The 15092-nt window shown below is 50.4% G+C and overlaps 1 long non-coding RNA gene and 1 pseudogene across 1 annotated transcript; one reads left to right on the top strand and one right to left on the bottom strand.

Annotated features, from left to right (window-relative positions):
* Positions 1–735: 735 nt before the first annotated feature.
* Positions 736–3118, bottom strand: LOC141577368 (uncharacterized). The gene is made up of 3 exons (XR_012506245.1): positions 2689–3118; positions 2404–2533; positions 736–863 (listed from the first exon to the last, which is right to left on the bottom strand). It is a non-coding gene; the product is annotated as an uncharacterized LOC141577368 (long non-coding RNA).
* An 8127-nt stretch (positions 3119–11245) lies between these two features.
* Positions 11246–15092, top strand: part of LOC105061920 (small ribosomal subunit protein eS24 pseudogene) — a 38221-nt pseudogene continuing 34374 nt past the window's right edge.

Genomic DNA, 15092 nt, shown 5'->3' on the forward strand with positions numbered 1-15092 from the left:
AGCCTTGCTTCTGAGGCAAAGATGTCCACTGTGTCCTCCCTGACCACTCTGGCTTGCACACGTTCTGAGTGCTGACCCTTGGCCCCTGACCGCAGCCTGTGGTGTCTGCTGCATCCCCTCACCCAGGGGATTGACACATAGGCTGCCCTGAACCAGTCACATTTGCCTTTTTGGGATTTAGGGTGAAGAGGACAGAGGCAGAGAGCTCAGGAAATGGAGCTGTGGAAATAGCAGAGAACTAGGGGGTGGCCTGAGACCTCAGATGCCAGGACCCAGCCCCGAGGTCCCCCCTCCCCACATCTGGTCTAACACAGTCATGACCAAACTTCAGTGGAAGGCTTATTACAATGCAGATTCCTGGGCCTCACCCTGAAGAGCCACTTCAGGGGGACAGGCTGTGTGGACCTAGGACAGAGAGGTGGTCCAGCTCACTTTGAAGCAGACCCCTGTCTCCAATGCCTCATGCCCAAGGCATTCTCCGACCCATCCTGATAGAGGCCTGGGAAGGGGCAGGTTAAACTCAGCAAGGCTGTCTTCTAAAAATCCCACTCGCTGGATGATGACAGCATCTTATAATGGACCCCATCCTGAAGGGGGACCAGGGCTCAGGGGATGCAAGACTGACAGGAACAAGTGAGGGAGAAATTGTGGATTAAACGCTGGAGGAGGAGCAAGAGAAGCAGGATCTGGTTAATTCCCATGGCCACAGAATATCGAGGACTCACCTAAACTGGGGCTTAATGTAGCATCTCTCCCTTCTGGAAGATGGTGAGTTGACTAGTCTCTCTTGGGTGTGGAGAGGATCACTGCTTACTCCTGAATGCAGGGCCACCCCAGGTCCAGCTTCTGACCACACAGAGCTCCTGGCAAACGAAAGAATAGTTGCCTCAGACTCAGCTTCATTGATTCCCCTGCGCTTGGAGGCAGCCTGGGAACTGAGCGCTGGGTCTAGAGCAGCTGAGAATGGGCATCAGCACATCTGACAGACCCATTTCTCTGCTTCTTTTCCTCCAGGGTGACAGCAAACTCCTCCTCCAGGAAGCCTTCCCTAATTACTTTCACTTCTAATGCCCCTCCCTCTGTGCCTCGGCTTACCAATCAGGTTGTTCTACCTTGTGTCATGGTTCTGTCTCCCCAAGGTCCTCTCCAGGATCCCAGCTTCCCTGTCCTGGGCCAGGACAGAGCAATCTGTCTGGTCCTGGGAGGCCGGATCATGATGTGACAGTTAAGAGCTTGGCTTTGGGGTCTGAGAGACCTAGATTTAAATCAAATTCTGCTAATGTGAACCCCATGGAAATTACTTAATCTTCCTAAGCCTCAGTTTCCCTATCTGCACACATGGAGGTAATACGCTAGGTTTTACCATGTATGGTGTGTTGCGAGGATTAAAGGAGATAAAGAGATGATGAGCTGAAAAGAGTCAGGAGCTTATACACAGAACGATTAGAATATACCTGGAGCTCAATACATGTGAGCTATTATTATTAATGACTCACTTTACCTCCTCCTCTGAGGTTGCATGTCTGCCATCTGCCAGGTGCTGAGCAGGTGCTGGGGCCAGCAGGGTGCAGAAGAGACCTCCTTGCCCCCGAACAACTTATGTGACAAGAGTTACCACGTAGACGTGGCCAGAGAATCGGAAAACTATGAGGAGGGTGCTTTTCTGGGGCTGAGCTGAGATACGGGGCAGGGGTGGCTTCTGTCAGGGAGGTGACAGGAGGCAGTGACTCTGGGCAGGGCGTACACCTTGCGGCCACATGGAGGAAGAGGGAGAAGAGCATTCTGGGCAGAGGGGAGGGCAGAAACAGGAGCATCTCTCCCAAGAGGGAGGGAGTTGCCAGTCACACCACAGGAGGGAAGGGTGATGGGAGAGGGTCAGAAAAGTAGTTCAGGAGAACCCTTTCCTATCTCCCAAATTGGGACATGAAAATCTAATCTCTCAAATGTTGATTAAAAGCTCTTGGTGTGACCCAGGAAACCCTGCACCGGGACCTCATAATGGGTCGGGTGAGGCTCAAGGAACTGCCAGCTGCCTAGAGCCAACCCTCCACAGGTGAGTGGCTCTTAATTGACGGGGGTGTCCCTGAAAGTCCCTCACAAGCAAGGAACCAGGTTCTAAGCACAATGGCCCTGTCTCTGGACCTCTGGACACTTAGAGAGACGAAAGACCATCTACGGATCTTAGAAGAATGATAGTGATGGGGCACGTGGAGGCTCAGGTCTCACTTGGGGAATTGGGTTTGGCCCCCACCTGGCCCCTCAGGTCCTCTAGGCTGAGGTGAGCTCTGTAGGAAGTGGGCCACAGCCGGAGACGTGTCAGGCAGCGGGAGGAGCTAGTGCCCTCACCATCCCCAAAGCGTGTCTTATTATTAAAACTCATACATCACACACTGAAGCAAATACCTGGCGTGGGGGAATTGGAATCCTGCAGCATGGACTAGATCCATCACCTTCTAAATCAGGTACATCAGCCCGTGAATCAAACACATCACCTCTGGATTCGATGGGCTCCCAGTCGGATTAGATGCATCACCTATTGAATCAAATGCAACTCTGATTGAATCAGAAACTGCGCCTCACCTAGTAAATCATCTAAATATTACCCACATTACAAGTTTGGAATGGCTGCCTCACCAATACATTTTAACGGACGACATGTTAAAGCTGCTATAACATTTAAACAATTACCTGCAGAAACGAACTCAATACATCACTCGGGCTGGCTGATCAACACTTCGAGTGGGAGAAATCGCCATCCGGATGCACGGGCTTTCCATTTTTCCCTCTCTCCTCGACCACCCTCCTCCCCCACTGGAGTCCTTTCTCCTCCAAGCACACATCGATGTGAGGCAGGCGGGAGCTGTGTGGGTTCCTGATCCCAGCCCCGGGGAGGCCGGTGTGACACCTAAGGCAGTCGACCACATGTGGACTGGTCCAGCAGCAGACAGACATATTTTGCTTAACCTGTGCTTAATCTGTGCTTAAAAAACAGTAAATATTTCAAAAGTCAAAAAATTCACCTTAAAATCCTTAATTTTCTCGAAACAAAGTGAGACTTGCCAATAATAAGCCTGCATGCCCACTAACAAGTGAATCTAGTAATAGTAACTACTGCCAGGTGTGCCTCGAGGCATTCCTCTGTATTACGTCATCTGATGCTCACAACGACCCTAATAGGATGATATACAGTAAGAGATTATCATTATTTCCAGTTGAGGAAACCCAGAGCACAGAGAGGGCAAGCAACTTGTCCAAATCACACAGCAGGACAATGGTGGAGACAGACATGCAGCAGTATTGTGCTGAGTGGTGTGGGGGGATTTCTGAGAGGGTAGGGATGGGGAAGCTGACCCTGCCAGGTGACCTTCTAACCTGCCACTGTGTCCTAACTGTCCCCATCAGCCAACATCCTCTCCCCACAGCGGGGCCTAATCAGAGAGGGCTTCAGCTCCAGACCTGGATTTTTATGTACAAAATTGTTTATGCAACCAGAGTGCGCTACTGGCAGAGCTGGAAGAAACGTTCATGACGCTATTTTAGAGTTGCCTCCGATTTACTGTATTATGCTGAATATAGTGCCCTATCAATCTATATGGAATTTTAAAAATAAATCCTGTAATTGCATTGAAAATTATACTGCACTGTATTTGTGTGCATGTGTCGTGTTAATTTTTTCTAAGTAAATGTTAAAATACAGCAGTTTTTGAATTCCTATTTTGATCTACGGCCATACCACCCTGAACGTGCTGGATCTCATCTAAAGTCCTGTTTCGTTCTTTTTTTTTAATATACCAAAAGCTCAAGAAGGGAAGTGGTCTTGCCCTGGTCAAGGCTGCCACCCCTAGGCTCTGAGTCCGTACCCGCTAGGCCTAAGCAGTCTGGCTCCTTCTGTCAGGAGCTCTGCAACCACCCCCTTCCCCCACTGCCGTCCTTCCTCAGTCTTTGGACTATAAACAAACCAAATAAAATAAAGGTGACAGCTCTGCATTGCATGATCTTTGCATGTCACCTGGTTCATGGAAAAGCTTAGTAAAGATGACAGGTGTGTTTCCAGAGGAGGACCTGGGAAAGGCCGGGCTCAGGGTCTGTGTAAACCCAGCAGCATCTGGAGGCTCTGTGAGTGCTGCCCCTGAGTGGTACCCAGGGCTCCGGCCACCCGAGCTGCCAGCTGGGAGGCCACAGTCAGGATGGGCCAGGATGTAGCAACTAGACCATAAGTCCAGCCCAAGGCCTCCCCTGATCCACCAGGAACTTCAGGAAGCAAAGGAAAGGGCTCAGGAATCTTCTGGAGGGCAGCTCAGAGCATCCTCACCGGGCGCCCCACACACAGCCTCTGCCCTCCTTCCCTCCTCACCGTGCTGCTCTCCGCGGTCAGCAGCCTCACCGGCCCAGATGCTCAGCAGACAGCATGAACTTTTCTGCCCAAAGTAGCCTTGGATGCTCTGTAAATCCTGGTGGTGATTCGGGCCCCAGAACTGGGCTTCTGGTTGACACCAGGACCCCCTCCCCCTCAGCAAGCAGACTCCAGGTGCCCTGCCCCACCTCCACTTACTTTATTCCCAGAGAATCCTCAAAGGCAGGTCAGGACTTGGCTCAGGGGCCTGGTCAGGAGGGCGAGGGCCCTGTCTTGGGAAGACACCATCTCCAGGCCACACGGTTTCTTGTTCTCCGGAATGAGTGTAGGGCACGTGGCAGCCCCTTTGTGATGAGTTGGAGACCCCAAGTCGAGAAACTTCCTTGAGAGTTAGGGGAAGCTCTTTGAAATGTTTGATTTTCTATGTGGCATCTTTCCTCGTCAGAGGAAATCAAGATACTCTAACTCACAATCTCATCCCACCAAACCAGCCTATTTCTCCCTACCAACACTTTGCTCCCATTTCCTTGGGTTTGGGAAAACATTACACAGTATGTCCTCTTCTGCGTTTTTCGTTGCTAATAGATGTGTGTGACAGGGTAAGTTCTGAAGGTTCAGTTGTCCTATCTCCTTCTCTGTGCTTTCAGAGGAATGGTTTTACCTGGGGCTGGAGGCAGGGCCCACGAAGAAGCCTCCAGAGGCTGCCCTAGGGGTGCAGCCCTCAGGACAGAGGCCACAGGAGTTCAGGCCTCTTGAATGCAGAGGCTTTCGGAGTGTAGAGATCTGGCTGTCTCTGTGGGCTGCCTTGGGAGGTGGCCTGGCTCCCCCCAGGTGGCTACTCAGATTGACCTTGGGTTTGGGTTGCAGTCTGGTCCTCAGCCCAGCACTGCTCCAATCTCAGGGTCCTCAAGGTGGTCTTTGGAGAGGGCTGCTCCAGAAAGCCTGCAAATACCTGCAGGGGGACATCCCAAACCTGGGCACCGATGGGGCACAGAGTGGGCAGTAGGGATAGAGAAAAGGGGAGGATGGAGAGTCAGGACAGACAGCTCTGCAGGCGGCCAGCACTGGGCTGAGCCCTGGGAGTCGCCAGGAGAAGCTGTCGACACACCGCTGCTGACGGCAGTGAGGAGAGAGCCCGTCGTCCTGATGACCTAGTTAACTGAGGTCAGGCTTGTCCTCAGTGCTTTCTTCCCACGCGGTGTCTCATTTCATCCTTACAACCCAAGGATATTGGTTTTGGTTTTATTCCTACTTTCATATAGGAGAAAACTAAATTACAGACAGTTTAAATAACATATCTCCATTTTGCAGGGTATAAAACTGAGGCTCAAAGTCATTCACTTGCCTAACAAAAATCTCAGAGTTAGCAGAGTGGCTGAGTGGGGGTTTAAATCCAAACACCTCAGACTTCCCAGACTACGCCCTTCAAGACCCAGGAAATGAGTGTGAGGTTGTGTGGTTGGCCCTGGGTGTGCAGCGGACGTGGCCAGGAGGGTGCGGGAAGGCCGGGACTAGTGCCCAAGAGGCGGGGCTTTGGGTGCCCCTTCCAGGAAGAGGCTGTGCTGCTCCCCACATCACTCACTGCCCCCCTGAACACACCCAGTTTGAACCTGGAAAAAGGGACTCGTGCCTGTGAGTGCCTGAAAATGGCTTGGGTTGTGTTCTGGACCAATGGGGTGGCTCTGGCGTCTTTTCATGTCCCCTTCCGACCAGCCCCCTGCGAGGCTGTGGCTGGTGCAGCTGGACGTTGGAGTGGGGTCTGACCCAACTCCTCTTAGTGCCGCATAGTTCCTGCCCGTCCTCCCTCCTCACAGTGACTGCTCTGCAATCAGCTGCCTCACCAGCCTGGACACTCAGCTGACAGCCTTAACTTTTCTGCTCGAAAGTAGCCTTCGATGCCTGAGGTCCCAGGAGATTCTCAGAAGTTACAAAAAAAGGAGATGCTTCTTGCTGGGCTGAAAGATGCCTGGCTTAACATCACCCTGCCTATATTCAAGGAGCCTCACTTTTTGAGGCCAAAAGGGTATGACTGGAGACACATTAAAAGAACCCTGTTTCTAGCCAAAACGCCCTATTTGGCACTGCCAAAGGTTAGGTCATTTTCTTAACTTTCTTTAGTTGCAAGATCTTTCATTCAAATGATACCTTTGTAGAAGCCTGATTGAAGAAGGCTGTATGTTGGGGAGACTGGCACCTTATTTGCTGGACCTTCCCTCGTCACAATAGCAGGACCAAAGGTCCCTCATCTGGACTTCCCTGCACAGTTTGAAAACCACTGATCTAGTTCAAACCCTTTGATTTACCAGCAAGGAAACTGAAGTTCAGAGAGGTTGTGTGACATGTCCGCTATTTCAACAGAAAATTTAAAGCCGGTTAGACCCAAGTTCATTTTGAGGGTATGGTGGTCAAGTTGGAATTCATTACTCTTCTCATGTGCTAATTATCAGCCTTTGAAAACACTGCTAGAATCAGATTATGCAGTTGATTTTAGTTTAATAAACAGTTACTAAGTGCCTCCTGGCCATGTACAAGGCACCAAGCTCTGGACACGGTGGGAGGAAAGCCCAGTGGCCACCCTAAGGAACGGGGAAAGAGACCCACAAGTAGGCCATTCCAGTATGGGTGGGGGACTAGGACAGCCACTCAGTCCTGCCTGAGAGTTCCGGGGGGCCTCCCAGCCTGAGCGGCGCCATAGAGGATGGACAGACTCGGCCAGTGAGGGCAGGGGGCAGAGGCATCCCAGAAGTGCTAAGGCCCAGATTGGGGACGAGTATGGTGTTTGCTGTGAGTGGACCAGCACCGCTAGAGGGAGGGAGGTAAGGTGGGGAGAGGCGGGAAAGGGTGCTGGGATCTTGGACACTGTACTAAGGAGCTTGGGCTCCATCCCCAGGGAATAAGGATGAAAGGTTTTAAGGAGAAGAAGCAATTTAGGATGGGGCATTCTGGTTGCTGTGTGATGACAGATTTAAAGGGAGGGGCTGCCACGAAATATGTCTAATGAGGACATTATTACAATGGTCTAGGTGAGCCTACAGTGGGTAGAAATTCCAGAAATATTTGTGAGATGTTTTAGGGAGATGAGTGACTCCATTTAGGGAAGGGCTGCTGAGGGAGAGGGAGGAACCAAGAATGTGTGGCTGGTGACCTAGAAGGGCCTGGAAAGAACAGGACACGGGCTAGAATGGTGCTCTTGAGAGAGAGGAGGTCTGGAACACGAACAAGTCAGGGAGGCATCTGGGTGGGATCAGGTACACGACCAGGAGTGGCTCTACGTGGCCAGGAGGACCATCAGGCCACAGAGAACTCCCCGAGTCCCACCACCTCAGGCCAGCACACCTGTGGAAGCCTTTCAACCTCAGACCACCTTTCTTTCCCCCATCAGTGGGAACCAATGGAAAATTCTGGAACTACAGGCCAGCTGAAGTGAGGCTTGAGCTTTGTACTCACCATCTTGGCGTCGCCTACAAGATGCTCTTTGCGGTCCCCAGGTGGTGCTGGCCTGTGTGTCTCCCGGAGCAGGCAGAGGAAGGGCAAACCCAGGCCGTTGAAGCCAGCCGTGGTGCAGGAGGCAGCCCGGGCTGCTCAGTGAAGAAACTGCTAACTCAGGTCCTGTCGCCCCCGATCGACCTCTCAAAGCAAGGGGTTAAACCTTTCCTTAAAAACCCTGCAGTGCCTTGGAAATCAGCTGAATGGCCTTTCTGTACAGCTTCTAGTGTCCCGGGTGCCCTAGCTGGCTTTCTGACGAGATATAAATGATAGATTTTATGGGCAGCAGCATGGGCCAGTGGGCTAAGGACAGGCCGGGGAGCCAGCAAGGATGCGGCCTCGGCGCCTCGTGACCGCTTGACTCAAGGTGTGACCTTGGGCTGGTTGCTTAACCTGTTTACACCTTAGTTTCCTTGGCTGAAAAATGGGAGTCCTGATACCACTGGGCCTCACAGGGGGGCCGTGAGCAGAAGCTAATTGATGGCTCAAGTGTACCCTGGGTGTCTCCAATGCTAGTAAACTGCTAAGTAATTATGCGGCGCCTCGGAGCGCTGGCAGCCGACATGCAGGGCACTCTTCCCAGGCCGAGGGGGCCAGGGAGCGAGGCCGAGAATGCCCGGCTCAGCTAAATGCCAGCCACTCACCTGGCTGACTCCTCCCTGGTGAGCCCCTCAGCAAGGTCATCCTTCATCTCCTGGAGATCTTTCTCCTCAGGGCTCTGACAGTCTCTCCTCTCAGACCTGCTTTTAACCTGATTTTCTGCAAGATGTGGCTTTTTCTTTAATTGACAGCTGGGTGAACAGTAAGTCTGCAGAATCGTTGCTCTCTGCAGGACATGCATGCTGCAAGGTGCTGTCTGTGTCTTCTCTCATGGATTCCGCCCCGCAGGCACAACTGAGGGGAACCCTGCTGTTCCCATTTCACAGATGCAGAAACCGAGGCTCAGGGAATACAGATATTCCCAAATTCTTTCAGTGGGTCCTTTTTAATGAAGCTTCTCCATCAGTCTGTGACTCTCCGTCACCACTTCACGGTTGAGCCTGTGCTGTCCTGAGGAGTCAGGAGAAGGATTCAAATCCAGAAATCCCTGGCTTCAAAGCTCAGGCCTTTCTATCACTCTGTGCTGTCTTCCTTGTTAACTCTTTTCTACGTGGAGCCATGGGGTGGCAGACAGGGTAGAAACATCACTGAGCTGGGTGCAAGGACCCCAGATAACTTTTCTCATCCCTACCACAAATCTGCTGTGAGGCATGGGACCTTTCTGAATCCATGCTTTTCTACTGTAGTCCCTCCTGTCTCTACCATGTTATGACCCTCCACCATGGCTGTATATCACAGTAACAGGTACCTGCCTTCTGTGTGTTCTGACACATAACAGCTATTAGTATACCTGCTATGCTCAGTGCAATGGACCGTGCTCCTCCCAAATTCATATGTTGAAGACCCAATGCCCAATATGATGGTATTAGGAGGTGAGGACTTTGGGAAGTGATTAGGTCATGGGGTGGAGCCCTCCAGATGGAATTAGTGCCCTTTTGAAAGGGACTGCAGAGAGCTCTCTCACCCCCTCCACCACATAAGGATATAGTGAGAGGACAGCTCTGTGAATCCAGGAAATGAGCCTTCACTAGACTTTAAATCTGCTGGAGCCTTGCTCTTAGACCTCCCAGTCTCCAGGACTCTAATAAATTTCTGTTGTTTATAAGTCACCCAGCCCATGGTATTCTGTTAGCCCAATGGACTAAGACATCCAGCTAGGCTAAATGATCCTTACAGCCAGGGATTGTGCTATGCCCCAGTGGAAGCAGCCTTCCCTTCTCTTTTAGCTCTGCTTTGCCCAACTTGTCAATGGGCAAGAGTTACTGATCTGGGCCCTAGGGCTCCTTAAAAAACCAAGTGATTCTTACCAGCTTATCTGGGAAGGGGGCAGTGGGTGGAAAGAGAGTTAAGCTTGCCTTGAGTAATGCCCTGGTATCCACCTGGTAGGGAGGTTTGTCTCTGGGGCTGCATCAGCAGGGCTCTCCTTCAAGGGATGCACAGGGATCCTGGAGCAAGTCGGCGATCTTCCCCTGTTATTTGTGGACAATAACACCAAATCTCTGAGCTGTGGCAAAAGGGCCTTGATGGGTCCCAAGAAATAATGAACAACACAACCATCTATTTGAGCCAACAAAGTGATGGTGACTCTGCTTAATTTTGTGCTCCCTGAACTATTGGGGAAACTGCAGAACAGCTCATCGGTCCAGGCATCACACTGCTAAGACTCAAAACTGTTTGAGTGACCCCAGGGTAGCAGCCCGGAGAACCTGTATGCCTGCTCTCCGCCATCTCTGCCCCTCTGGGAAGGCTTTGCCAGCCCAAGAGCACTTACCTTTGTTCCCAAATATATCCCCTTCTCTCCCACTGTTCAGTCTGAATAAAGGGTTTACAAAAAATAGCACAAGCCTTGGTGACTGGCAGGGCCAGTGCAGGACACACCAGCCCCACCTCTCCTCTTCCCCAAATCGCAAGGCTCTGCTGCATTTGAGTCCACGTTTCTCATCCCTGCGCCTGAGCTCCCAGGAGAGGTGCTGTAGGAACATGAGCCTCCTTTAAATCCTGCTTTCCCGGACACTTACTACTAAATGGGATCAACCATCACTTCCTATTAGTACAACTTGGCCTTTCCAGTGGTGACGGGCAGCCAAGGGCTGCTCTGTGGATCACTTAGAGTCATAAAAACTGTGCTGTGGGCTACCCCTGCTTCACAGAGGGCTCCTGGGAGCAGCAGGAGGAGGGCGGGGGAGTAGAACACAGAAAGCTCGAAATCTTCTGCTAAACGCTGTCTCAGGCGCCCCCACCCCCGCCCCCGCCCCTGACCCATTCTGCTCTAACCTCATCCATTGGCCCCAGGAACTCTCCAGGGCCGAGGACATGGAGGCCAGAGCAGGTAAGGTAAAGGGCTGCCACCTCTGGTGTCTGCCAGGAACTGTTCTCAGATCTCTTTTAATCCTGCTGTCAAGTCTAAAATGCATTTTAGTGTGGGGCTCAGAGAAATTAAATGATTTGCTCAAGATCACGGAGAGGGCAGAACTGGGATTCCACAGGCCATGCTCTTTCCTCTCCTGCAAGCTGACTTGGAGAAGCAGCCTCCACTCCACCTGCCAGAGAGGACCCTACAGAAGAACTCAGGTCAGAGCCAGCTCTGCCCAACCGGGGAGACAGGTTCCTTCCAGAAGGGCCACATCAGGGTGGAACAGCCAGTGTCAGCTCTCTGAAGGTCACATAGAACCCTCTTCAGGGTCTACCCAGGCATTCAGTGGTTAAAAGCAAACATGCAGGATTTATCCCCTGGTCTCCACAATGTGTGGGGACAACCAGGGTGAAAATTCCAGCTTCAGGAAGCCCTTGCACGGAGCATGCGGTATGGACGGTAAGGCTGAAGGTTTACAAAAATGAAACAAAAACTGCACAAAAATCCCAAAGCAGAGCTGCCATGAACCTGACATAAAAGCAAGCACGTGGGAGGTGGACCTGAAGCTCAGTCTCCACTCCTCCATCATGACTGTTGCACAGGGAGGCTGGTGGCTGGGCCCCTTCAGCAGACGTGGACTGCGGCCGTGGAGTGCTCCCAGCTTGGCCTGCATCCCGTTACTTCCCAGAATGACCCTTTACTCCTTCATTCTTTTGGTACAAGTTTCTGCCAAAGGAACACAGATGGAGAGAGAAAAATCAGGGCTGGGTTTAGATAGGGAGAAAAAATTCACAAAATGTCAATATATTCATCCTGGAAAAAAACCTGAAAATGTTAAACGATTTTAGGGTTTTTGTGGGATCACACACACACACACACACACACCCCATACATACACTCAGAGAGTGGTTGTTTGGTTCTGTCTTCTGCATCTGTGAGCTGTTTTATTAGACAGCACTCATGCAGAGGCGCTGGGCTCACCTGCAGGCTTTTCTTCCATTCTTGTCCTAGGCAGCCTCTCTAGGACCTCTTCCTTTCTCTGTTCTTTTTTCTCCCACAAACACTACCTCCCTTTCTTCTCTGTGTCCCATGTCCTCAAGCTCTCCTTTTCCAGCCCAACAATAGCCCTGCTGAAAAACTCTAGGATATTCAGATCACAGGGAAAATGAGGAGAGAACATACTATGTTCCCCTCGTGGAGTCCATGGTCTCAGAGACAAATGGCTATGTGTGTGTGGGGTCTCTTGCCTCTGGGAGCTGACGAAGAGCCTTGGGTAGGGCAGAAGACATCCTTGGGACCCTCAAAAGCACCCTACTTAGAGGGCTGCTAACCCCACTAACCCCAAAGGGCTTCTCTGAGTATAAACTCTCATCAGATGCTCCTGGCTCTTCCCATAGGCTATGCACGCGCTTGGTGGGGAGAAGTCTTTAACACTGGTTCCTTCCCCACGTTCCAAATGACACCTTTATCCTCCAAAGAGGTGCAGAGAGAACGGGCATGGATCTGCCTATGGCTAACTGTGTTTGAGGGGAACAGGAGTATCGACCTGGTAGAGGGCCGTGCAGCATGGCAGCAACTGCCTGAGAGGTACGGGGCCGGTGGGGGCTCCGCCTGGTAAGCACTGCTCTGGCAGCAGGGAAAGGGCAGGAGGGAAGGTGAACGCGAGATGCTGAGAGGAGCTGATAGAAGAGCATGCCTATGCCCTTTCCTCTCCTAAGAGACTGGTGTCTGGAATTTGAAAGCCCCCAGATGTGGCATGGCCTGACCTTTGGCCTCGGGGTGACGGCAACTGGTGGAATGACAGGAGACACTGCTCAGACTGAGATGTTTCATAACTTGGCACAGCATTTCCCACACACCTTCATGAGGTCCTCAAGGGTGATGTGAGCAGAATCACTCAGCACCCTGAGCATTAAACTTTCTTCCCAGGAAATGGGGGTGAGGGTTGTTGCCAAGGCCACAGGGTGTATAAGTATCTGTAGAACCAGGACTAGAACCCAGGTCTTCTAACTCCCAGAGGTTTAGGAAGTACAGCAGTCCCCATCCACAGGTCTGCTCTCCAGGCTTTCAGTTACCTGCAGTCAACCCTGGTCCAAAAACATTAAATGGTACATTCCCAAAATAAACAGTTTATAAGTTTTAAATTGTGCACTGTTCTGAGTCCCATGACGAAATCTCTTGCCCTCCTCCTTCGTTCTGCCTGGGATGCGAGTCATCCTTGTGCCTAGTGCATCCTGCCCGTGAGCCACTTACTAGCCTCCTTGGTTGTCATACCAACTATTGTGATATCACAGTGCTGGTGTTCAAGTAGCCCTTACTTTTCTTACTGATGGTCCCAAAGCACATGAGTAGTGATGCTGGCAATTTGGATATGCCAAAGAGAAGCCATAAGGTACTTCCTTTAAGTGAAAAGGTGAAAGTTCTTGACTTAATAGGGAAAGAAAACAAAATCATATGCTGAGGTTGCTAAGATCTATGATAAGAACAAATCTTCTATCTGTGAAATTGTAAAGAAGAAAAAAGAAATTTGCTAGTTTTGCTGTTGCACTTCAAACTGCAAAAGTTACAGCAAAAGGGTGTGATAAGTGCTTAGTTAAGATGGAAAAGGTATTAAATTTGTACAATATTTTGAGAGAGAGAGAGATTTACCTAACTTTTATTACAGTATATTGTTCTAATTATCCTATTTTTAGTTATTGTTAATCTCTTACTGTGCCAGTTTATAAATGAAACATTATCATAGGTATGAGTGTATAGGAAAAAACAGTATACATGGGGTTGGGTACTATTGGTGGTTTTGGGCATCCACTTGAGGTCTTGGAATGCATCCTCTTTGGATGAGGGGACACTATAATCTCAAAGGTCCAGACAAAGTTTGACAACAAATAGCATACAGGTCCAAGTGACACAGACCTTCTCTCAACTGCTTCTGCTCAACCAATCTGCTACAGCTGCTCTTCAGCCCCTTCCTAAAATATATTTACTGATGCCTATGTCACCAGGAATGACCCTGGCTAGTTGTCATTCCATAGCACCTCTAGGATATTCTCTCCCAGTACACCAGCCCTTCTCCAGTGTGCACTTCTGCTCCCACCAGCACCAGGTGAAAGCACGCTTGCTGAGAGTCAGTGGGTCCTTTTCCCCAAATCTGTCTTATGCTTGCTTTGCCTGACTTTGTAAATGCCCTATTGCAATTAAGTAATTTAATGAAATGTTCTGCAAAGAGATGATATAACGAGAGTGAAATGAAAAAGTCATCATTCCTATGCAAACGAAGTTAAATACTTTGGGAAGATCAAACGATGCTGAGTTGCTAGGAAGTATTGCTGATGAGTTAGGTGTAGGCAAGCTAACATGAAAGATGGGTGGGGGGCAGGAAACACACACATCTATAATGATTCCTCACTCAGAGTACTTGGCAAGCGTAAGCTCTCATCCCACTTTAAAGAAACGGAAACTGGAAACGGTAGATGTTGCATTACTGGGTGTGGTTTAATCGGGAAAGCTGGCTGGACACGCCCATCCATGGACCCATACTCAAAGGCAAGGCGCTGGACTCACATCAAAGAACAGAGAATGGATGGACATTTATATGTTTTAAGTTAAAATAAAATGTTGAAGGTGCGTAGGATAATTTTCTCTGATTTTCCTTTTCAACCAACTTTTTCCATTAACTGACCAATACCAGTCCGTACTGTGTCAGATAAAAGGGATCCTGATCTAATAGCTAACAGTTATTGAGCAATTATTTGGTGCCAGACACCATACTAAGTGCCTTTTATGTAGCATCTCTTTTAATGCTCTCAATCTACCCATAAGTGAGATACTGACGTTATCCTGCAGTGGCATATGGACCAGTCTTTACAGGTCTGGGTCTCTCCTGCCTCCCACCCACTGTCCTTTCTTTTGCCAGGCAGCAGCCCATTACAGACAGAATCACACCTCTATAACTGTGCCTCCTCACAGCCTCACTCCTTGGGAAGACTCTGACGTGCCCCTGATGGCTCTTTTGGGAAGGGAGTATGGTTGTTTCAATACAGCCCAAGTAGGTTCTGGGTTTCGTGCATGGGTGTGAAGATGCAGACAGGTAAACACCACGCATGGATGGGGTGGGAGCTGTGAAGACAGGAAACCAGCAGAGAGTGCTCAGGAAGACTAAGCCCAGCACAAGGCCTTGTCATAACATGGGGTGGTGGGTGAGGGTGGGACTTTCAGGAGCAAGACACTGGAAAAGCCCACCTGAGGCACTCTGGTGGAAGAGGGCAGGGTGGGGAAGAGGGGATGGTGGCAAGTATTCCC

Source organism: Camelus bactrianus, chromosome 4 (assembly GCF_048773025.1).
Source record: "Camelus bactrianus isolate YW-2024 breed Bactrian camel chromosome 4, ASM4877302v1, whole genome shotgun sequence".
In the NCBI taxonomy this organism is placed as follows: Eukaryota; Metazoa; Chordata; class Mammalia; order Artiodactyla; family Camelidae; genus Camelus; species Camelus bactrianus.